The sequence below is a fragment of the Hoplias malabaricus genome, chromosome 11 (assembly GCF_029633855.1).
Source record: "Hoplias malabaricus isolate fHopMal1 chromosome 11, fHopMal1.hap1, whole genome shotgun sequence".
NCBI lineage: Eukaryota > Metazoa > Chordata > Actinopteri > Characiformes > Erythrinidae > Hoplias > Hoplias malabaricus.
In genome coordinates, this window is record NC_089810.1 from 6,813,967 (window position 1) to 6,837,457 (window position 23,491).

The 23,491-nt window shown below is 43.0% G+C and overlaps 1 long non-coding RNA gene across 1 annotated transcript in view; it reads right to left on the minus strand.

Moving 5' to 3' along the window:
- Window positions 1-23,491, minus strand: part of LOC136709220 (uncharacterized) — a 197,903-nt gene that overhangs the window by 126,843 nt on the left and 47,569 nt on the right. Inside the window, exon 2 of the long non-coding RNA XR_010804462.1 lies at window positions 21,231-21,326. This is a non-coding gene — a long non-coding RNA (uncharacterized lncRNA). The remainder of the gene's footprint in view (window positions 1-21,230; window positions 21,327-23,491) is intronic.

The window sequence follows — 23,491 nt, forward strand, 5'->3', positions numbered from 1 at the left end:
AAATAAAATGTATTAGTATTTATTTTTTGTAGATCTTAGTGTACTGAGTGAAGGCCTGTACATGTGTAGACTCAAATCTAAGACACTTTTAAGGTGTCAGGGGACTTTTTATTATTATTATGAACATCTATATCAGTAACTCTGAACAGAGTGTTTGTTTATAGGTGTCACTTAAGCATATTTGGGCGGGACATACAAGTTGCAGCACATTGTATATTTTGTGTGGTATTTCATCTAGGAAACTTCGTAAATACATAGAAAGCTATGGAATAATGTAGAAAAATAACATATTTAAGTTTTTTTCCTTCTAAAAAACAATTTACTTCCACATACTTAAATGTGAACGGAGGCATGCAAACATTTAAAACAACGTTAAGCACAAGGAAAACCTATTTCTTTATTTTTTATATAGTTACTAGAAATATATTTGTTTACTGTATATATAGATATATTTAATAAATCTCTGCAATGTTAGTGACATCAAGAATAATCCAGAAATACTTAGTTCTAAAGTATTCTAAACAGTAGTTCACAGGACTAATCTCAACAAACCCTTCTAATTTATCGCATTATTGTAAACATAAATATAATTTAGAATGTATATAAAGATGAACAGCTGTATGCTTTCCTCAGGTGCTTGTAACTACTGCTCAGTACAGAAGATCATTAAGAACTACCAGTATTTATGAAAAAATGACTAAATAGTATAGATACTAATTTCCCCAAATGCACTTCAACTTTAACATTTTCTACACATAAAACAAACAGTTCTGTTATTATTTATCTTTTTGTTTTCTATAGTTATACTTGATACCATGACCCCATGTCCTTCGACTGTATAAAAAACAAAACTGTGTGTGGTGAGCAGTGTGTGTGTGTGTGTGTGGGAGTGAGTGTGTATGTATGTGTTGTCATTTTTCAAGGATGACTGAAAGGGCTTAAACTGGTCCCTTCAGTCAGGTATGTGGCCCTGAGAAGGATTAGAAGGTGTGTGAAGCACCAGGTCTTGACCTGCAAGCCTGGAAGCCAGGCGGTAACCTGACCCCCGTGCCAGGTGTATGCCTGTGGGTCAAAGGGTTGAGAAAGTGCCTCCCCACCCACCATCATTTAAAAAAAAAAAAAAAAAAAATCAATCCACACTGCTCCAATTAACCATTGCCAAACCATTTCACAGCAGCAGCCCACTCTCGCCATACGTGGACGAATGTGTAATGGCAGTAGAACAGGCAAATGACAAATAAATGAAATGGCGGCTTTATGTGTTCTAATAGAGGAAATGTTAATAGCATGCTTACCCCCCTTTCCACCCTCAAGGCTCTCGCTTTTACTTTCAAAATAATTTACTGCGCCTTTAAAACGCTCCGTCATCTGCAGCCAGAGACCCATAACTGTCGCGCGAGTCAATCATTTACCCGCTGATCTCTTAAGTGTTAGGTGTTAATGGCTAGAAGCTAGGAGCCATACAAAAACAGAGTGGAATGACTTACAGTACACCTAACAGACACGTCTTATTTAGAACGTGGGTGGAGGAGGGAGAGGAGGGGGGGAGGAGGAGGGGCAATATCATATCATAACACATTAAGTGAACTGCGGCAATTTAATTAAGAGTCCTGTCTGGTACATTACACAATCACAAGGGTATGGTGAGTGCAGAGCTCAAAACACTAAAATGCTACTGCTTCTTAATATCAGCCGGCTATTACAGATGATTCCCGCTGATGGACATGCACTGCTTCTTTCCCTGAATCCTCCATGGGCCGCTGCGCTAGCTGTGTGTCTGAAAATGGCACTTGGAAACATTATAAGCAATGGTTAATATGTCCGCTCTCCACTGGATCTTCCCTATCTCCGAAGATCGTGTAGGTAAACAATTTTCAGTCAGTGTGGACTTCAGTTAATGTGTTAATGAATTAAACAATTAAATACAGACCTGAAAAATGTTAAAATAGTTTCCCACAGAAATAATAACCAGGAAAGCTTCAGCTGATTGAAACTGGGGGCCTGGGTTCAAACCAGTGTGGTGTGTTCTCTTTGTGTCTGAGTGGGTTTCCTCCAGGTGCTCCCTTTCTTCTGGGTTTCCTCCTACAGTGTCTGGGTGTGAGTTTGTGAGTGACTGGGTGAGTGTATGCAATTGTTCACAGGTGTGTGTGTGTGACCCAGTAATTCTGGGTAGGTTCAGGACCTACTGCTCTGATCAGGATGAAGTGGTTACAGAAGATGAATGGATGAATTGTTGAGTGTTGATTGCCACACACACAGTGTTTCATTGTATGACAACAAAGCAAGTGAGAAGACAATTCAATGCCTGTGTGATAAACTAATCTGCTTCTTAGAAAAGGAAATAGACAAGAAAGAAAACAACAATGCACATCTATTAAATAAGTTGCTGGCTTGTCTCCAAACAATGGGCTGGCCACCCCAGAGCCCAGACATCAGGATTATAAGAAGACATACATGGATTATAAGAAGCTGGATATGTACCTGTTTTTTAGAACAATCATCAGTCAGTATATTGCAGTTCAGTTATTTCTGTTCTGTGGTAGATCTAGTTTGATGGCAACAACTGGATAAGTGACTGCTTATAATGAATGAACTATACATACCTTAGGCTTATTCTTAAATACCTAATGTCATTTAACATCTTATTTCAGCAAGAAATTCCCCCCCGAAGACTTCAAACCCAGTCCAGCTCTACGCAAGCATCCATCATATTATTTGCCCTGACTCTCCTCTGTGTGAGTGAAGGATAAGACATGTCTCATCTGGATTAAGCCCACAGCCGAACAGCCATGTCCCTCACAGCCACTCGATTACTCCCTCTGCACAGCCACTCACTGCAAAGCCTGCTCCAAAATCACCACCCTTCAAAACACCACTAGAACCCTAATACCACCAGCACCCAAAACACCACACTCTAATTATTAATATCTCAATTTTAACGTGCACTAGTCCAATTTAACTACAAAATATGAAGGTGATTAAATATATTCCGTTTTAAAGGCATCAACACGTGTTTACTCTGAGACTGAAAAATCCTGTTTGTACAGTGCACTCTGGGACAGAACAGGGGTCTTTGTGCACAGTACAGGAGTTTGCCTGAACATGGACATGGTCTTAAACTTGGTCAGCCAGGTTGTGTCCTAGTCACGGGATATTGTGGTAATCTTGTCTAAATGGACTAGTGGATTTGGGAGGTGTGACCTCTGGTGGTGAGGTAGGGGAATTACAATAACAGACAGGCATGCGGGGGAAATCGCTTAATGCACCTTTAAGGATACACGAAAACAAACGGCTGTTAATTTCTGATTAAGCGAGATTGAACATTGGACGTGTGGAAGTGAATTAAGAAGCACTGTTATATGTGAAAAAGGGGCAATGTGGAAAATGAACATAAAACCAGGATAATTTTTATGTGTTACAGTTAGTTTTGTGTCTTCTGCTTTTGATGTTCTTGGATTAGGGTACAGTCCTCTGGCAATCATAATAGATACTGGGGGAAATGTATAATAATTCATAATTATTCAATTCTAAGTATTTACTATGTATTAAACAATAATATTAAAATTTGAATGTTAATAAAGGTTCATTAGAAATGTTATAACCTCTTATATAAGAATATAAGATTAAATATGATTATTTCATACAGTCAGGCCACGTGTTGACAGCTATGAATGTTACATGTGTAGCATTGCTCATTGTCCTGACAGCTACATACAATTCTAAATAAAAATACCTTCCAAAATGTAAAAAATAAAAAAAAGAATAAAATGTTACTTCATATTTTATTATGTAATTATTTTATGCACTCAGGCTATGTATGTGTAGCATCGCTCACAGCTGGCTGAGTCAGTACTTTGGACACTCTTTTCACTGATCCACTGAACCTCCTGCAGGTTTGATGCGGACGACTCGTCTGATGGCTCTAAGTGTACAGATATCATAATGTAACACACAGGGAGCTAATCCGGCCGGCCCACTCCAGGCCCTGAGGGTTAATTGCAGAGGCTCGCCCTTGTGCACTGTGTTTGGAAAGGTGCTTCTTGTATAAAACAGACAATCCTTTGTGTCGTTTCACTTTAATCTATGACTTCATTAGGGAAGGAAATGGGAGTAAATACAAAAAGCCATTGTCTTTCTTTAGAGGAGCAGGGAAGGGTGTGCAGCACTAGCTGGAGATGTTGTGTAACTATCTTGTCTGCAATATTCATTACACAGGGTCTCGGCCTATTGGTCTCAATTATGCAGACGCAGGGGAAGCGTGAAGAATGCGAGGGTATGCCAGAGAAATACACAATACCCCTGAATCACATTGTATCCTCATATTTCTCAAGGAACACCTCATGCTAATATCCCTCTCTGTTGTTAGCAGTCGTACATGTTGTGGCTCAAGCTAGTCTCAACAATAAGGCCGTACAAAAAGGCTGGGAATCTAGTTTTAGGAAGAACCGGATGTGGTTTATACACAAATGTAAGGGATGTTTTTTTTCTGAAACGGAAAAGCTAGGGCAGTGTAGCCAAAATAATTACGCTAGCTCAATTGTTATTAGTAAATTACCAATGCAGCACAAAAGATTTTGTGCATATCGCTGATCTGAGAAAACTGAATCCATGGACTGAATCCATGTTCGACTACAAATGTGTGCAGGTGGATTGGATCCAACAGTTTTTGGACAGAGCTGTTTTAGATGGAGAAATCCGCCACAATGCTAGTTTTATGTACCTAGCTAAAAAAAGGATAAAAGAGGAGCCAGGAACCGACTCTCTCTAGCACTTAGTGGTATATTAAATTTACAGTATCACACACAGTGTCTACAGGAATCATTTCCTTAAGAAATAACCAAGTTAGTAACATACTGATCACTCTATTAGCATTGTGTGGCTAAGCGAGCAATCAGCCTGGTCTACAGCTATGTAATTGTTGCTATTCAGAAGTTTAGTCTGACTAAATGACTCTCTCTACCTCTAAACAGAGACACGAACACAGCTAACAAAATACTTTACATTTTCCAGAGTAGAGTACCACAGCAAATTTACAAAATACAGGAAGTTTCTAAGGGTATCATTTGATACTATTTGAACTACAACACAATGTTAGAATCACTCTATCATTATTAAGTAGTTAAAAGAGATATCACACAGTATTGTTGCAGTTGAGAAGACACTCTGTTGGCAGCACATAAAACATATTCTAAAGAACTGCGGTACATACAGCTTAGAAGATATTACAGTTTATACAGGAACAGAAACATAAATAAAAGGCATAAAAGTGACATCAGCTTGTTGGACAACTGTGCAGTTGTAACTATTCTATTGTATATTCTCCTTTACTGCCTTGCTCTGTCTCTTAATAGATGTATTAATAGAGTTAATGAAATAGCTAACTTTTCTATAGTAATCTATTGCAAAAAAAAAAAAACCATACAGCATGAGCGTTTCTACAGGAAATAATTATAACGCTTAACAACATCTATTAGGATCCCTCTATTAGCATTGACTACAAATGACTAAAATTTGTAAAGTAGTGCTGTTACACAACTTAGAAAATGGCAAACAATGGCAAATTTAACAGTTAAGAAAATCTACCACCACGTTAGGGTCACTCTATTAGCATCGAGTGGCTAAAAGAGACGTCAGCTGGTTGTAGAGCCATGCATTTGTTTCTATTCAAAAAATCTGACTTAATGTCTGACTCTGCCTCTTAAAAGAGCCATTTATACAACAACAACAAAAAGTTGACACACTTTATATTATATTTTTAATTATTATTTAATAATTATTTATATTTTAAATTATAAAATAAAAAAAAATACACACACACTCAATGCTAACCCTTCTCTACTAGCAATGATTGGCTAAAAGAGTCATCAGCCGGTTGTATAGCCGTGCAATAGCCGCTATTCAGATTCATAATTGCCTGGTTGCTGCCTCTGTGTCTCTTTCTCTCTCTCTCTTTTTTCTCTTTTTCAATTCAGGCCCCTCCCATTTCCTCTCGTTCACTCTAGCCTTGCTTTCTCCCCTTCTTAGTGAAATGAATTCCAAGGCGCGCTTGCCAAATGACCCATGACCATGGGCGGACAAGGTTACCAATGCTGACTTTTACTGCCTTCTCCCGTCTCATCTCTCGACGCAAGGCTTCAGCCTGCCTCCAACAGAAAGGCGGATAACAATAAAAACCAAGAGATAGAGGAAGGAGGGGGGAGCACAGGACAAACCTGCTGCCCTGATGCCCTCCCAGGCTCGAGCTGACAAAAACATCGGGACGATGACAGGAGAGTATGTGAGGTGAACAGAAATAAAGGTCTGGAGGATGCTGAAGGAAAGAGGAATAAAGGAAGGTGGCAGAACCACCGAGTGTGGATTTTTATTTCATTAATTTATTTCTATATTTGGGAGGGGGGGGTGGCATTTTGCTGGTACTGGGATATCACGATTCCTCCATTATTCATACGTCAGCACATAAAGCAGAGCTCTGCGTGTGTTTCCAATGCTTTATTTACATTCGTGGCTAGGCTTCTTCTGCAGATGTGGCCTTGCGCGCATGTCTTCCCCGACAAAGAACTCAAAGCAGAGCCATCGAACAAGGAGCTGATTTTTATCTCTAATAGGATGTTATACACTCCTAACCCCAGCCATGGCAGCCATACATCAAACGCATAATGAGCGCGGCAGCTCACAGATGTCTTCTATCTCAAAGACTTGTAATAAGGTTAGTAGCACGGTAACGGTGTTGGCATTATCGCCCCTGGTCCCTAATGGTAAGGTATGGCTTTAACAGATGGAAAGGAATTGTCTTGAAATCGGAGATTCAATGCAGCACCTGGAGCTTTCGCAGATCTTAAATACATAAAACAGTGTGAAGGCAGTGTTTAAGAGGAAGAAAAGGCTACTTTAAGTTCTTACAATATCAAAAACATATCACAGTCTGGTTTGTCTTATCTGGAGAGTGGTAGTGACCGTTCTGCCAAACTCCGAGCACCTTTAAATAATCCGAAGAGGCCAGGCTTGGCTTTTTGTCTGGACGTAAATTATCCAGTGGATGCATTTTTGTCATAATGATCAATGGACATGCATGTAGAGTAGTGCACAGCTGCTTCCGTGCTCTTTGTCCTCCAAGCAAAGAGGTGAAAAGTGGTAGAGTGTTTCACTCTGTGTGTGTGTGTGTGTGTGAGAGAACCACAGGCGTCTGAGACTGCTCGCTGAGCCTGGTGCTTTATGTAAACACGGAGGAGTGGAGCATAAGAGGCTGCCGTCTCTTTCATGTGGGCGCCCGCGGCGCTGCTCGTTTTGCCGAGTGTTCACATTAAAACAGTGATAAGACTTTAGAGGCCCCTCATCAGGCCTTAAGAGGAGCGGCGGGATAACGCACTCCACGGTGAGGTAATTATTGTACCTGAGTCCAACCTTTTGTTAGCCCGCCTCAGGCTACAACTCAGACAATGACATGGTAAGAAAAGTGAACTTCCTTCACAACCAGCTTCTCTCTTTGTAACGTAGGACACATATCTGCATTAAACTGAAGCAGGGGTGCATGTTCAGAATGGATAAATGCTTCCTGGAATTTAGCTTCAACTTCTGGAGAGGATTTAGACTTTTTTTTTAATGTGATTTTGTTACCTCTGATAAACAGAAACAAATCTCTCAAAGGCCCAGAGCTGAGGGCAGAAGCGCTGTGCCCATTAGAACAGTAGTACTGTAAATGAAAAATCACATGTTCAGTGCATTAAGGTGTGGATCTGGAGCCCACCAACCCACACACTGTGAAACAAGGCCACCCAATCTGTTTACTCTGTGCTGCCAAAGTCATAAAACACGGGATAAAACGAGCCGTTCTGATTCTGCTCCGCTTCTGGCGTCAAGTGCAGAGACTTTACCATGGCCCCGCCCCCTCGTCTGAGTGTGTCCAATCACAGCGCTGGACCCGCGTTTATGTGAGAGAGCAAAGATGAGATTAAACACAACATAAATACAGAAATAAGAGCACTGAGTAAAAACTGAGAAAACGAGAACAGAGAAGAAAGAGAACTGAGCGAAAACGGCTAAAAACCAGAGCTTCTGCTCCTCGCTCCTCACTGCTGTGCGCTCGGGGTCGGGGTGAACAGCGAGCGGCTCATTATCATTTAAAGGAACAGGTGCGTTCTGAACAGGGGCTGTTTACACAGGGGGAGAACACTGCTGTGGGGCTCGTGGGGTTTGGACCAAAGCAGGTCACAGACGTTTCATTAAGAAACAGAACTGTGTTCACTGTGGAGAAGATGGAGATTATAACACATTTAAATTTAGTAGATCACTAGATTTGTGTCGAAAGTGTGCTTCTTTTAAAGTAACAAATCAACACTCTTTTTAAAAAAAAAAAAAAAACACGTGTCAATTTTCTGTTTTTTCTAACAATTAACGCTAGGTCACAGAGTCATTGACCAAATAAACAAGTCTAATTCACATTACTTAACAGCCCCACCGAGTTTAAGGCCAGTGTATGATGATTTAAGGAGGATGCTAATTGGTCTTCATGTTTCAAAGCTCCATTCTCAGACCTAAACAAGGCCACCTCAGACTCTAGGAATGCCTGTGCTGATTTAAGGTGGAATGTGTGTCGATTTGACTTTGCCCGACTGTAATTTTTTAAATCGTTCCTTGGTCTGTATTGGCTCAGTGAGACTTTAGCACATTTCTAATCATATCCCATTAGACTCCGCTCAACCTGATTCTTCTTCCCTGATCCGATGGCCGAGCATCCAACAATCACAGCTGTCAGACGTCTCTGTCAAATCGGGTTTCACCGCAGACGTAAGCGCAGGTCTCCGCGTGGAGCTGGGCCTAAACCCAGAGCCTTAAAATTGACAGTGCAGCGCATAACTAGAAAAAAACATAGGGATGGCCTGTTTGCTCGCTGTCCCAACTGTTTTGGTTGCATTTCACTCAAGAAGATGGAAGTCCATTTAGAAGTAATGGATTGTGACAGTACGGACAGAAGATGACATTACATGCCTGACGCCAACTCCAATCACTCCACACAACTTCCAGCTAAACCACTCCTATAGTCCGCGCTGGATAATCAGGTTTGGAGCTGGAGAAATGTGCCCACACTCAGACCATCATCATCAGCTTGTTTTAAAACTGTCAGCTCTAACAAAGCGGTTCCTGAAGTCAGTTCAGATTAGATACACAGAGCAGGAGGAAATGAAATGTGACATATCTGCTTTTGCACAGCTCACGTACCATTTAAATTACGGCCTTTGATGCTCACTGTGTTTGAAATCTGGCAGAAACTTTGGCACTGGGGACTCGTATCAGTTTCCTCTTCACAGACAACTAGTGCATACTCTATCAGTAACACGAAGTGACGAGCTGTAATGATGTGAAACACATACATGCACTGGATAAGGCAATTCAACTGGAAGACCGGGTTTTTAGTTACCTGACCTGAACTCTACGTCTTTCCAGTCTGGTCAGTTGAGGAGCAGCCATTTGGAGGTGTTTACACAGTTGAACTCATTTCTGCTTCAATTGTTCGGCCCACAGCGGAGACTGTCGATGGTTACCACCGGGTACAAATGAAAGCTAATTGTGTTTACGTTTTTTTGGTGCAGTAAACATGGGACATCTCCTTAAAATGATTGTTATTTATCACTTGCGGAATTCCCAACAAAACTAACCCAACCTCAGGTCATCAGCGAGCTTGTGATGGTTCTGACAGCTGATAATTTTAGCTTGCAGTGTGTTGCTGTGTTTATATCTCACCTATGATAAGCAGTTAGCGCAAGTGGATTAATGCAGCACTGGCGATTGTGACAGATTCATCACTGAACGGCATTGAAAGGTGCTGTGAAACAATAGCTAAGCTGCAGGTTTGAGTCGTGGTGGGGAGGAGTACCTAGTGGCTATACAACGCCCCTCTGTTATTATCAGGCTGAGGAAATATCACAGGATGAGGAATAATGTTATGAACCACCAAAACACTTCAGAGCTGTTGGTTACTGAAAACCTGCATTTTCAATTATTTTGATTCCTGTCCTGTGAGCTGTTCGTAATCCCCAGCATTCGTTGGATCTCATTTTAGCTGAAGTGGAGCTGAAGCAGTGCGCTCTGACATGCTTTGTGTTGTCGTCTCTCTCGGTAGCAGTAGTTGGGAGCTGGTTATATTCTCTCTCTCTTTTTTTGTCAGCATTAGATCAGAGTGTAATCTAGCAGCTGTGTGCACCATGAGACCATAAGCATAATACAAAGACATCGCTCTGGAGCCCCAGCCGTCCTGCTCTTGTGTCGGCACTTGAGATCTCAATCTGCAACTTAAAGGGCCCTTCCCTCGCTGTCTTTGTGCCCAGCCGGAGAGGTTACATCAAGAGGGAGAGGGGACGGCGATTGTTGTATTCGAGAGGGAGATGGAGACAGAAAAACACAGAGAACAAGGGGTGGGGTGGTGGTGGTGGGGGGGTGTAGACAGAGGCAAAAAGAGATGGAGAGAAAGATGGGGGTTGGGGATTTGTGTGAGGGCGAGTGTGTGAGTGTGTGTGTGTGTGTACACTAGTGTGTCTCCTTGTCTTTGTGTGTGCAAGCATGTGTGTTCCTGCACTAAGGGACTGTAGCCCCTTGGGGAGCAGATCCTGTCATACAGATCACATGAGACTGTCAAGCGCACAGTCAGAAGCCTGAGAAACGCTGGTGTGGAGAAGGGCTCTGACCAGTAATGGACAAGGTCCATAACTCTGAATATAAACAAGTGCTAAGGTGAATTGTAATGGTTAAAGCGTTGGTTTGCTTAAAATAATAAAATAAATATTTATAAATATTTATAATGTGTTCTACCCGTGTCCGCGTGGGTTTCCTCTGGGTGCTCTGGTTTCCTCCCGTGGTGCATAAACAAAGTGTCCGTAAGTGTGAGTGTGTGAGTGATTGTGTGAGTGTGTGTTGCCCTGTGAAGGACTGGCGCCCCCTCCAGGGTGTATTCCTGCCTTGCACCCAATGATTCCAGGTAGGCTCTGGACCCACCACGACCCTGAAGTGGATAAGGGTTACAGATAATGAATGAATGAATAATTATAATGCACCAAAGTGTTTACATGTGTCATCAGGACAGATTGCTATAAACCTCATGAAATGTTGGGGACTGTATTTCACAAATGACAGAGACTATATTCTACATAGTGCATTATTTTGCAGTAGTGTCCAAAAACACACACCCACACTTACTCATATATATATGGGACACTGTTGGCTGGATGTTTTTGGTCGGTGGACTGTTCTCAGTCCAGACATTGAGGGGTTTAAAAACTCCAGCAGCACTGCTGTGTCTGATCCACTCTACACCAGCACAACACACACTAACACACCACCACCACGTCAGTGTCACTGCAGCACTGAGAATGACCCACCACCACATCACACCTGCTCTGTGGGGGTCCTGCGCGCTGAAGAACAGGGGGAAATGTGGAGTAGTATGCATAACAGTATACAGAAAATATAAAAGTATGCATAACCAAAGATGAACTACAGCCTGTAATTGTAGACATACAAAGCGCTAATGTATGAATATTTATGCTAAATATAAACGGGACACATAATTTACACTGGACAGTGTGAAAAACTGAATGTCTTCCACAGCATCAGTGTTCGTGCATGAGTCAAGATTCATTCCAGGAGCCTGTGGCTATTTAAACAATGAACAATTCCAGTTTTAAAATGAGGCTATGTTTAGTTTAACAATCAATTATTTAATCAATTATATTATGTATTTGTATCGACACTGAGTTTTATTAAAGCAGTGATCTGCTCGAGGCTGTGCGCTCCACTCACTTCACCCTGCTACACTCCGTTAAGGCCGCAGGGTAACACGCAGCTTCTCGTCGTTTACTGTTCTTGAAAATCAGACAGAAACATAAATAAATAAATAAAAACCCACATCAAATCCACTAGCTCAGTTACAGAAGAGAAGAGTGCGGCTGAGAGAGTTCACTGGATACGTCACAGTTACTGCTGCGTACCACAAAACCTGCACATGTGATTCATGGGATTTTTGTGTCCACATTAAGGTGGTTCTTTGATGTGACTGTGAAACCAGGACTGACATCAGCAGTGTGTTATTTCTGTTTTGGTCAGAACAAGGAATCTGGATTAAAAGCGTAAAAACTTGCTGGAACCTTCAGAGCAGAATAAAGAATTTGGTATTTTTCCATAAACAAGATCCAAACTGGAAAGAAAGGGAACCAGAGTTCTGCTTGAGTAATGTTGTGTCTGTAATGCTTCTTCATGTTTGTAACATTGAGTTTGAGTGTTTTTTTAGGGAAACAGTGCCCCCAGTGGATGGTGCTCCATTCAGTCGTATATTTACTATTTTTAAAGATTTACACCAGGCATCAACTTTTATAACTGAAGGGCAAGTGTTTCAGGGCCGGAGTGACACTCGGAAATTATATATAAGTTTGAGGATGCAGGGGAAACCCTAGTCATGTCACAAAGTCTTAATAATCTCAAGAGTAAAGTCATAATATTTAAAGAATAAGCATCTCACAGAAAAGCTGCAGATATAGAATCTCCAAAACGGCCCTAAATCTCCATCGTACCCCGTGGCCAATCATTGTTTTGTTCCTGTATATGAACATTAATACTGTTATTATAAAGATGTACAATGGTCAGACAACAAGCATTGCTACTGTAGTTAAAGTGGCCTGTCCAATGAAAGCAGTCTGAGTCTGAGGACCCCTGGTCTACATTAATCTACAGCTAAACAGCTAGATATCTGTATTACAGATGTGCGGCGACGATGCAAACAGCCCCATCCTGCAGCCTGCATCCTGTACTCACCAGAATCAGAGAGCGCAGATGATTTGTCCAATAAAAGAAGAGGTCTGAAAAGTGATAACAGAGGATTAAGCATAAGCCCTTTATGAGTGGAGCACAGCCCTGAGGGGCTTCTGCAGCTGCTTTCAGTCAGTCACAGCTGGACAAGCAGCGACATCACATTTTCACACTCAATCTATAGAGGACTCACATTCCAGTCTGCATACGGAAAACCGTCATCGGACGTAAGAATATCTGCTGAGGAACGGGGGCCAGTGCCTGCTGTCCTGCTCTGTTCATGTTTGATGTGCAAGAGTTTGATTCTGTGTGTGTATATGTGTGTGAGATTGGGTGGTGGTGGTGGGGGGGGGTGAGTTCCCCATTTCAACCAGTTAAACAGGATGCCAGAATGTTGACAGGAAAAGATAATGACGGTCACTTCTTTGATCTCCCGCATATGTTCAGACTCTCTTCCCAATGCTTCTACCTCCCCCACACAAACACACAAACACACACACGTTCACGGACAAAGGAGGACCGGTCCGTGTAGAGAAAGTGGAACGTGATCTCGTGTGAACGTATAGACCACTTTCTTCCTTCGCAGGAAAGCGAGCCGGCTTTGACAACGGGAGAACAAGGCTCGGCTCAGGCGGGAGGGTCTGCGGCGGAGTGAAGCCAGCCATCTCTCTTTATTAGTTCACTCAGGAGGGCCCCCCCCCCCTCCTCCTTCCATCCATCTCCCCATCACTTTTTACCTGTCTGCTTATGTAGCGCTGACAGCCGACTGTCAGGAGTTTACATCACTCAGTATGCAGCAACTGTCATCCAGGCCTTCATCACGGCTACTTAACAGCTCCTCCAACAAAAGGTCCGCCGTGCCGCTGCGGATGGGTTTGTCACTTTTACAGCCCAGCCGTGTTATTATCGTCTAATTCACAAAGACAAGACGATAATTACGTACAATTAGAATTATATACCTGCCACAGTAAGCCTCAGGTAATTCCACGGCGAGGACTCCCACAGGCTCGGATCTTGCCCCTGAGTTTTGCGGAAAGCTTTGTAATTACCATATTACATAACACTTATAAACTTTACTATATCATTACTTGGGGCTGAATTAAGGAGCACGGTAACTGCTGCTTGTAGCGAGGGAGTTGGCTTTGCTGATGTTATGAACAGAGAGAGAGAAGTGAAGTGAAAGAAAGAAGAACGTGTGAAGGAATTCATTCACAACATACAGGATCTTGTCAGACGAGTGATATCCAGTACACACTGATCAAGACGTGGGCAACGTGATATGTCATGGATATCATGATGCACGAGTCCTGAGTAAATCATACTATCAACAACAACAACAAACTGCAGAAATGGATGGTGATAGATAGTTGACTGGAGGCATTTGCCTTACATTACTTCATGCATTTATTTGTACCCACTGTGTTTATTTATTTATTTTTAACAGATTTTCCTCTGTTAGTACTTAGCTTCTTAATGCAGGTGCTGTAGTGGCACGTCCAACAGAGGACTGGAAAGTATGACGGGAGGTGGGGGGTGGGTGGAATAACGGAGAGTAGGCGGTGAATGTGGGGAGACAAAGCGTAGATACGGCTTAACTTGAATTTCGATGTATTTACACTAATGCTAAATTGCTAAAGCTACAATTTGCTAATCTTAAAAGCTCACTCAAGTCTGGGCGCGCTGGGAGACTTGCCTATTGGGGTCAGTGGCCATTTCCAGCCGCCGGCTCGGCGGAGGCTCGGGTTCGTTTCTAGAGTCGTGGTTCGTTGGTGGAGGCAAAAAATATTCAAATGCCCGGTTCGTATCTTGGAAAGTTCGTTAGTATAGGCGTTCGTTAGTAGAGGTTCCACTGTACTAATAATAATAATAATAACTGTAATTTATATAGGGTATTAATCATACCAAAGGTCACTTTACAATTCAACGTGGGAAGAAAAAACACTCAGCGTAGAACCAAGGAGGTGGTTAATGTTACGGCTCAGTCCATGTTGAGCTGTTAGTGAGCAATGAGTGGTGAAAAAGACAAGTGAAATTTTAAATATGAGTAATGAAGACAACATTAATAATATATTATATATATAATGGAATAATACACTGATCTGTCATAACATTAGACACATGGTCACTGAGTGTAAAAATCGGACATTAACCAACAAGCTACAGTCTCTACAGAGTGGACCAACAAGGTAGGTGTGTCTAAGGCTGGGCAGAGAGTGGACACAGGGTTTTAAAAACTCCAGCAGCACTGCTGTGTCTGATCCACTCTACACCAGCACAACACACACTAACACACCACCACTGAGAGTGATCCACCACTCGAACAATACCTGTTCTGTTGGTCCTTTGGGTCCTGAGCATTAAAGAACAGAGTGACAGTGGGTTTAAAAAAAAAAAAAGTATGCAGAGAAACAGATTGATGACCGTGGGTAATTGAGGAAATATAAAATGATCCTGTATGGTCAGTGGAGCTGATACAATGGACAGTGAGTGCTGATGAAACAGTGTTAGGGCTGATGTGTGCACATGCTGCTCTACTATACAAGGCATTCTTGTTCCTTTTTTAGGAGGAGGGAGGAATTAAAATTTGAAAAGGCTGAGCTCCTCTTGGCCACCCACGTAAGCGCGACAAAGCCGAGGGAATGTTGCTCCCAAGGCTTGGAGACTGAAGGTCAACTGTACCTATTCACTGACCGCAGCGTCCACGTAAGGAATTCTGCACGAACCAGGCCACAATTTCATGGCAAATTTCCACCCAGGAATACACGTGTTTGGGGAATGTAAAGGCAGCCAGCGGGAGAGGGTTCTCCTGGATTAGACCGGCTCATCAGTTCATCATTCATCAGCCAGCAGGGGAGAGTGCAGGGGAGGAGGGCCCAAATCCCTAATTCTCTGCAGCCAGTACCTTCCTTTGTAGGGCCCATAAGATTAACGAGGGGGCCTGAAAGAACCTGATGAGTTTAAAGCTGCGGATGAGAGCCGGGTGAAAGGCAGCGCAGATCAGGACAGAGATACCATTAGAGACCGCCATAAATCCAGCCCTGCTTATGGAAGGGGACTGTGCTTTAAAGAGCAGCTGCACTTTTTAACCTCAACCTCACACTCTTAAAAATAAAGGTTACTGAAGGTCCTAAATGGCTCTTGCCTTGAACGTTCAGTTGAAAGAACCGCTACATTATCTTCACTCAGAAATTTAATTCTTTGAAGAGAGCATATTCTCCCTCATTTCCACAAGTGAACACAGTGTTGGGTTTTAAGGAAACACCTGCTTTGGTCAGAAAAGCACAAGGAGTATAACACTGCAGCGTTCTCTACCTGCGTAAACAGCCCTGTTCCTTTAAATGATAATGAGCCACTCACTGTTCACCCTGACCCTGAGCGCACAGCAGTGAGGAGCGGAAACTCCGGTTTTTAGCTGTTTTCGCTCGGTTCTCTTGCTTCTCTGTTCTTACACAACGCTCATATTTCTCCGCGCTCGTTGTGTCTGTTTTGATGGGTTTAACCTCGTCTTTGCAGGTCCAGCACTGTGATTGGACCGATTCAGACTGGGTGAGTGTGTGATGCCCTGTAATGGACTGTTGCTCTGTCTAATGTGTGTTTCCGCCTTGTGCTCATCGATTTGAGGTAGGCTCTTGACCTTAATCATGATGAAGACGTTATTATAAGGTTAAAGAAAGAAAGAATTAATGAAAATAATTGGAAACTCTTAGCTAATCTATGCAGTGTAAAGGGACAAGCGCATTATACATTTTATTTTAGTCCTTGAAAAGTTTAATCTCAGAGAGCTACAGGAACATTAGACTCCAGTTTTGCTGGTGTTCTCAGAAGAATGCTCTGACCACCTGGAGCCCTCACCGTCACTGAACCTGATTAGCCGTACTGCAAGACACTTTTAAAACTGAACATCTGAGGTGTTCAGATATTGACCTTGAAAGTTTCTCTCGGAGCATGTCTCTTGAATATTTGGTGGGTGATTAAGCTTCTGTGTCTTTTTGTGATGAATTTAGTTGAACAGGAAGCATTTGTGAGGTTAGGCTTATAATTATGTCGAGGATAGACAGGGCTCATGCACAGGCTGTAGTACACAAAGCACACCAATCCTTAATCACAAAACCACAGCAATACAGATCCCAAACAAGGAAGACGAGGCTCAGAACCTATGTAATAATACAAAGAGACAACGCAAGCACTGGCTCAAACAAAGACTTAAGCAGCAGAGTTAATGAGTCTCTGAATAGCTGCAGGTGAGAGTCATCGCCAAGGAGCGGAACTAGGGGTGCGCCGGAGCAGGATCAAACCATTCTGTAGGGGAAATGCTTCAGTCCAAGTTCCCAGAAGGGAGAAACAATGACTAATATATGTTTTCTGTTTTGTTTTTTCATGCTGAAAAATTAATAGCTTGTAGTTAATGGCAGTTGGGTTCAGGAAATAAAATAAATGGAGGATAGCCAAATACTGTACAGTGTGTTATTTAGGCCAATTTACCATGAGGTTATTCTACAAACTGGATAGATTTTTTTAGGTACATGTTTGTAGGGCATAGCCCAGACTCACAAAAACTAACAAAACATTTGTAAGTGGTATGAGGTATACACACACACACACACACACATATACACAAAGTTTCCTTTCACCCAATTGAGGGGAAAAAAAGCCTCTGGGTCTGGGTCTCACAGACCGCTAATGATCAAACCAGCTCAAATTTACAAGTGAACACTGATGAGGCACAACACCTCACATGCCTCATGAATCAGTCTTCCCCAGCCTGAGATTTACTGATTTACTGGCACATTAGAGCAGCTGGGGAAGTGACAGTATTAAGGAAGCATGGATGTAAACGTACTTGGTTGGGAAATGTCGGCAGATTTACTTTACAGGCGGTGCCGAAACGCAGGCATGACTTATTTCCCTTTGAAACACAATTTTAATTTCCTCACCCAGTGCTCGGACATGAACTCGGTTTCGGGTTGACACGGGTGAAGAAGTGCACCGGGCTGCTGCCTAAGGGACAGGGCATAACAGGCTTAAACTGCTGCTAAAAGTTTGCATTAAAAGAGAGACAGGATGAGAGAATGTCACAGACTTTTCATTTACGGAGCGTGTATGGATTCTGTCATGTGTTTGCACGGCATCCTTTCACGCCGCGGTCCAGCCGGCGTCAGGAGATTATGACAGGTGTGGCAGCTCTCACTAAGCAAAGCCTTTTATCAAATTCTTTCACTCTCAGAAATGAGCTGCTGAGGCCATTTGTGCTGTCCAGCGGTGAGAGGACAGAGCCAAAACCTGGGCAAGTGCCAGCAAACAGCTCTCTATAATTTCAAGTGGAGGTCAGTTGCTCTTTAAAGGGCACTGGGGAACTTTCTCTTTGAAAGGAAAGGCCAGTGGTTGTGTTTGGAAAGGATACACCATGCTTTTATCCATAACAATGATAAAAGGAAAATGCTTCGCCACACTCCACACACCTAGAACAAAACAGGGAACGCTGGGGCGGAGCTCCACACTATTCCTTTTAAGCCTGGATCAAACAATAGGCTTAAGTAAACGCTAAGATCAATTAATCAGTGAGTGATGCTTGTAACATAGTAACATAGTAGGGGAAGTCAGACAACAGATCAGCTGTAGAACTAATCAGCAATAGGACAGAGATTCTGCGAAATGAAGAATGTGTTATATTAAATAACCATAGTCATGTTTTACCGTAGGGCGGCATGGTGACGCAGCAGGTAGCGTCGCAGTCACACAGCTCCAGGGGCCTGGAGGTTGTGGGTTCGATTCCCGCTCCGGGTGACTGTCTGTGAGGAGTGGGGTGTCTTCTCTCTGTGTCTGCGTGGGTTTCCTCCGGGTGACTGTCTGTGAGGAGTGTGGTGTTCTCCCTGTGTCTGTGTGGGTTTCCTCCGGGTGACTGTCTGTGAGGAGTGTGGTGTGATCTCTCTGTGTCTGCGTGGGTTTCCTCCGGGTGACTGTCTGTGAGGAGTGTGGTGTGTTCTCCCTGTGTCTGCGTGGGTTTCCTCCGGGTGACTGTCTATGAGGAGTGGGGTGTCTTCTCTCTGTGTCTGCGTGGGTTTCCTCCGGGTGACTGTCTGTGAGGAGTGTGGTGTGATCTCTCTGTGTCTGCGTGGGTTTCCTCCGGGTGACTGTCTATGAGGAGTGGGGTGTCTTCTCTCTGTGTCTGCGTGGGTTTCCTCCGGGTGACTGTCTGTGAGGAGTGTGGTGTGTTCTCCCTGTGTCTGCGTGGGTTTCCTCCGGGTGACTGTCTATGAGGAGTGGGGTGTCTTCTCTCTGTGTCTGCGTGGGTTTCCTCCGGGTGACTGTCTGTGAGGAGTGTGGTGTGATCTCTCTGTCTCTGTGTGGGTTTCCTCCGGGTGACTGTCTGTGAGGAGTGTGGTGTGTTCTCCCTGTGTCTGCGTGGGTTTCCTCCGGGTGACTGTCTGTGAGGAGTGTGGTGTGTTCTCCCTGTGTCTGCGTGGATTGGCGACTCAAAAGTGTCCGTAGGTGTGAGTGTGTGAGTGAATGTGTGTGTGTTGCCCTGTGAAGGACTGGCGCCCCCTCCAGGGTGTATTCCCGCCTTGCGCCCAATGATTCCAGGTAGACTCTGGACCCACCGCGACCCTGAACTGGGTAAGGGTTAGAAACAACGAATGAATGAATTGTTTTACCGTGTTGTAAATAAGTTTGTTCCCAAAACACTTGTTTACATTTAAGCATTAAGTTTACAATATCTCAGTCTGCACTTTATCTACAGATCATATTTGTCATCTTTAATTCCTGTTAAAGCTTTATGTATATGTATATGTATGTGAATATAAACAAAACAAGAATCTGACTCCTGCAACAAACTCGAACGAGACCAGTTTTGCTGGACCACTATCGGCTACAAGACATTTTTCAAAGAAGCATCTAGGACATCATGGATCAGTAAAGGACAGACATTAATGTTGGTCCAGAATATCCCTCCCTCTCATTACAGGTGCTTGAGAGTGATTTAGAATGTGGGTGTTTCCAACAATGCCATAAATCGCTTACAGTGTATTTCATGCAACATTTCATATGCCCTGCCTAATGAAGGACAGCTCTTTACTCAGAGACCATGTAAAAATGTAGAGCACAGATTTAAATCCATAGGGAGGAAATGAAATGTTGGTTTTAGGATTTTAAACTCTGAAACACAGTACATTGACATTTTATTAGACATATTAAACAAACAATGCACACAAATACTGTTGAATCACGAGAGAAAAGTTCAGGTCAACTGTTTTTTCTGAAATGATTCACTGCAAAGAATGATTCAAACGATTTGATCATATGACTTTTCGATATTAGGTCTAAACAGTATTGCAATTCAAGACTTTAAACCTGCTTTGTGTTGATCAGTCCGTTTTGTAAATACAAAGTGAGTGGTAGAATACAGACCGTGAAACTTCTCATGAAAATCTATCCCAGCTCATTGAGCCAGGCCCGTCAAGAACATGCATTTTCTAATGTTCACAAGTCTGATACTATAGCCATGCACAAATTTTTACTTAAATTACATTTTCAAACACAGGAAAAGAGCATTCCTTGTTTCCAGTGATGCTTTCCAGTCTGCTGCACACACCTCTGTAATCTCCGCTATTGTACTGTAGTTACATTGATCCACTCTGTACTTCAAACATTATTTCAACATGTGTACAGTTCCCCGCTGGGGATGTAACTGCCATTATGACTGTTCAAGCCCCTGTCTTTCTTTTCATTTTGCCATTCTATTTTCTATTTGTATGAAAAGCCGTTTGTGTGTGTGTGTGTGTGTGTGTGTGTGTGTGTGTGTGTGAAGGTGCGTCTCATGAGCAGATTTTAGAAATGTTAAGCACTCCCAGAGAAAGGCTGTTTTGAGCAGTGAATGACAGCACTGCAGTGAACAGAGAGACTAACTATGACCATGAGATGTCAGATACTCTGTTTCTGTCTTGTTGGTGCCCTTCCGTGTATTTGTTCTCTCGAACAACATTAAAACGGTAACATGCCCTGCTTTTAAAACAGCTGTGGACTGAAAGACACTGGCGTGATTTTAGGCAATGCCTGCTTTTTCCCTTTCACTCTGAATTACATTCATTACAAACCTCTATTTTATTTACATGAGCGACTAAGCCAGAGCTGGAGTGGGCAGCCATTCGCAGGTGGGCCCTCTCAGAAGGATTTTTCTCAGCCCTAAATTTTTTGAAGTTTCAGAGTTTTTCCTAATGGAGACATAAATCAAATAAATCTCATGTGTGCCCTGATGAATAGGGTTATATTTTCACCGGACCTGCCAAATCCTCGTAGAGACCCATTCATCCTAAAATAAAAAAAAACGTGGCCCACACTAGAGCTCTCTGTCTGGAGATGTCAGATGCTGATTACTCTGCGATTCTTTCTTCTTTGCAAATCCACGTTTCTGAGCAAATAAAGAGCTGCCTCTGACGTACCTTAGTCATTCATGTCGTCATTCACCATCTCAGATCCGGAGTTTGCATCCTTCACCGGAGCCACTGTATCCTCAGCAACACTTTCCACAGCGTGTTCTGCAAGACAGAGCATAGATTTATTCAGGGTACTAATTAAATCATGTTAACCACATTCACTCGGCCTGCAGCTCTTATTATTCCTTTATGTACAGGGACGTTTAAATAGTTTATAGTATTTTATTATTATTTATATTCATTCATTCATTCATTCATTAGGGATGAATGTGGGTTGAACCCAAGACCTCAATAACCTGGAGCTCTGTAGCAGCTATGTACAGTGTCACTGTAAACCCTTGATTCTTTAATATTATATACAGGAGGTCCTCAGGTTACGTCAGCCCCAACTTACAATGTTTCGTGGTTATGAAACATCTCCCTTTTACTGTATGAAGCCTTGTTTCGACTTAAGTGGATTTTCGTCGTAAACGTCGTAATGTGAACTTCGTGTGTGGTGTGCGCGGCGCGGCGGAAGAATACACGGTTACGTGGCTCGGGACCGAGGAGGATAGGTGTTAGGAGGAGGATAAGTGCTTACAGTATGTTATTTACGTACAGTATGTACGTATGTTCCGACTTACACCGAAAATCGGTTTACGACGCGACGTAGGAACGGATCAACGTCGTAAGTTGAGGACCCCCCTGTATACATATACATACTGGTGAGGAGTCTGTACTGTAGTGGTTTAGATGATATTACACAGGAGATATGTACATACAGAAAAGGATGTTTATGTTAGAGTTATTTTTACTACCCTCCTCGTAAAGTTACATAGTGCAGTTTCTGCAGTGCTAAAACAGAGGCCCTAATTACAGCTCAGTGGAGCATTGCAATGATTTTGAACCTGTAATTTTAAGGTAAAAATTGGACATTGTGTTCCTTTAAGGTAGCGTTACATTTAAAGTCCACCATTCGACACCGACAGAACCGAGCAAAAGACAATACCAGAGCAAGCATTTCCACCTTAAATGGCGTGGCATGTACATACAGATTCAGCCTCATGCGGTTGTGAGATGTGAGTGCATGTTGAACACAGTTGTTTGGTGCTGTGTTTGCGCTGCTTTAAAACATCTAAGAAACAACTAAATTCAAACAAGAAGTCTTCAATCTCGTCCTGAACCCAGACGGCGGCTCATTTACCGTTTTTCTGTGGTTTTTCAGTCAAATTCCTGCATTTTTCTTCTTCATGAACAACTCCTTGTGATTATTTGTTGATATGATTCTTAACTCTGACTGTTAAGCGTCCTGAAGTGGAACCAGCTCAAAAACATCTGGTTCATTTGGTCAAGAAGGGTGGTGTTGTTTCACAGTGTGTGGGCTGGTGAACTCAGATCCCTACATTACAATGCACACGCACTGAACAAGGGATTTTTTTCATAGTATGCCCTTTAAAAACCTCTCAGGAAACAGACTGTTGAACTCTGCCAGCGTACAGATATTTGGTTAAAGGAATCATAACAGTTTTGAGCGGAAATATTTGTTATGTCTCGGTCAAATGGACAATATGTATGCTCAGCACACCGCTGTACGGCCGAGACCTTTTCTGGACAAAATAGCCCAATGCTGACAAACGAAACAGTTGCAGACTTCAACAAGATACAGTCCCCACACTCAGAGACTCTCAGTGATGTTTTAATTGGTTACCCGTGAGGTCAGGACATGGGACGATGGGGAAATGGTGATGACCAGGGCCCCCAACCCTTCATCGGCTGGCCCGCTGCCAGGGAGCGCCACACTACATGTCCTTCCCAATCCCAGCCACTTCCTGCAGACACCTCTTCCCTCCTGGCCTTTCCCGATGTTATCGGGAGTCAGGACCCTGCACGGCCCTTTGTGGCTCACCGCCCCACTTTCCGGCCGCACACGTGTGTGTCACATTATCTGTCAAGAGGCCAGCCGCCATTTCCTGTGTACTGAGAGGTGTGGGGTGCAGGAAAAGGATGGACACACACACACACACACACACACACACAGAGGCATTCAGGGAGGGACAGAGGCCGAGTGCTTCTTGGGCCAAGAATTTTGCCTGAGAATTTTGGCTCACATGCAGGGGAAAGTTACAATTGGGTCCTCGAGGTACAATGTAAGCAGGCTCTAACGGCTGCTTTGTGTGCACAGAATCCATTCGGAGGTCAAGATAGCATGGAGAATGAGGAGTTGTAGTAGGGTGGGATTAGACTGGTGAAAGAAAGTGAAAGAAATATGTGAAAAAAAAAAAATCCAA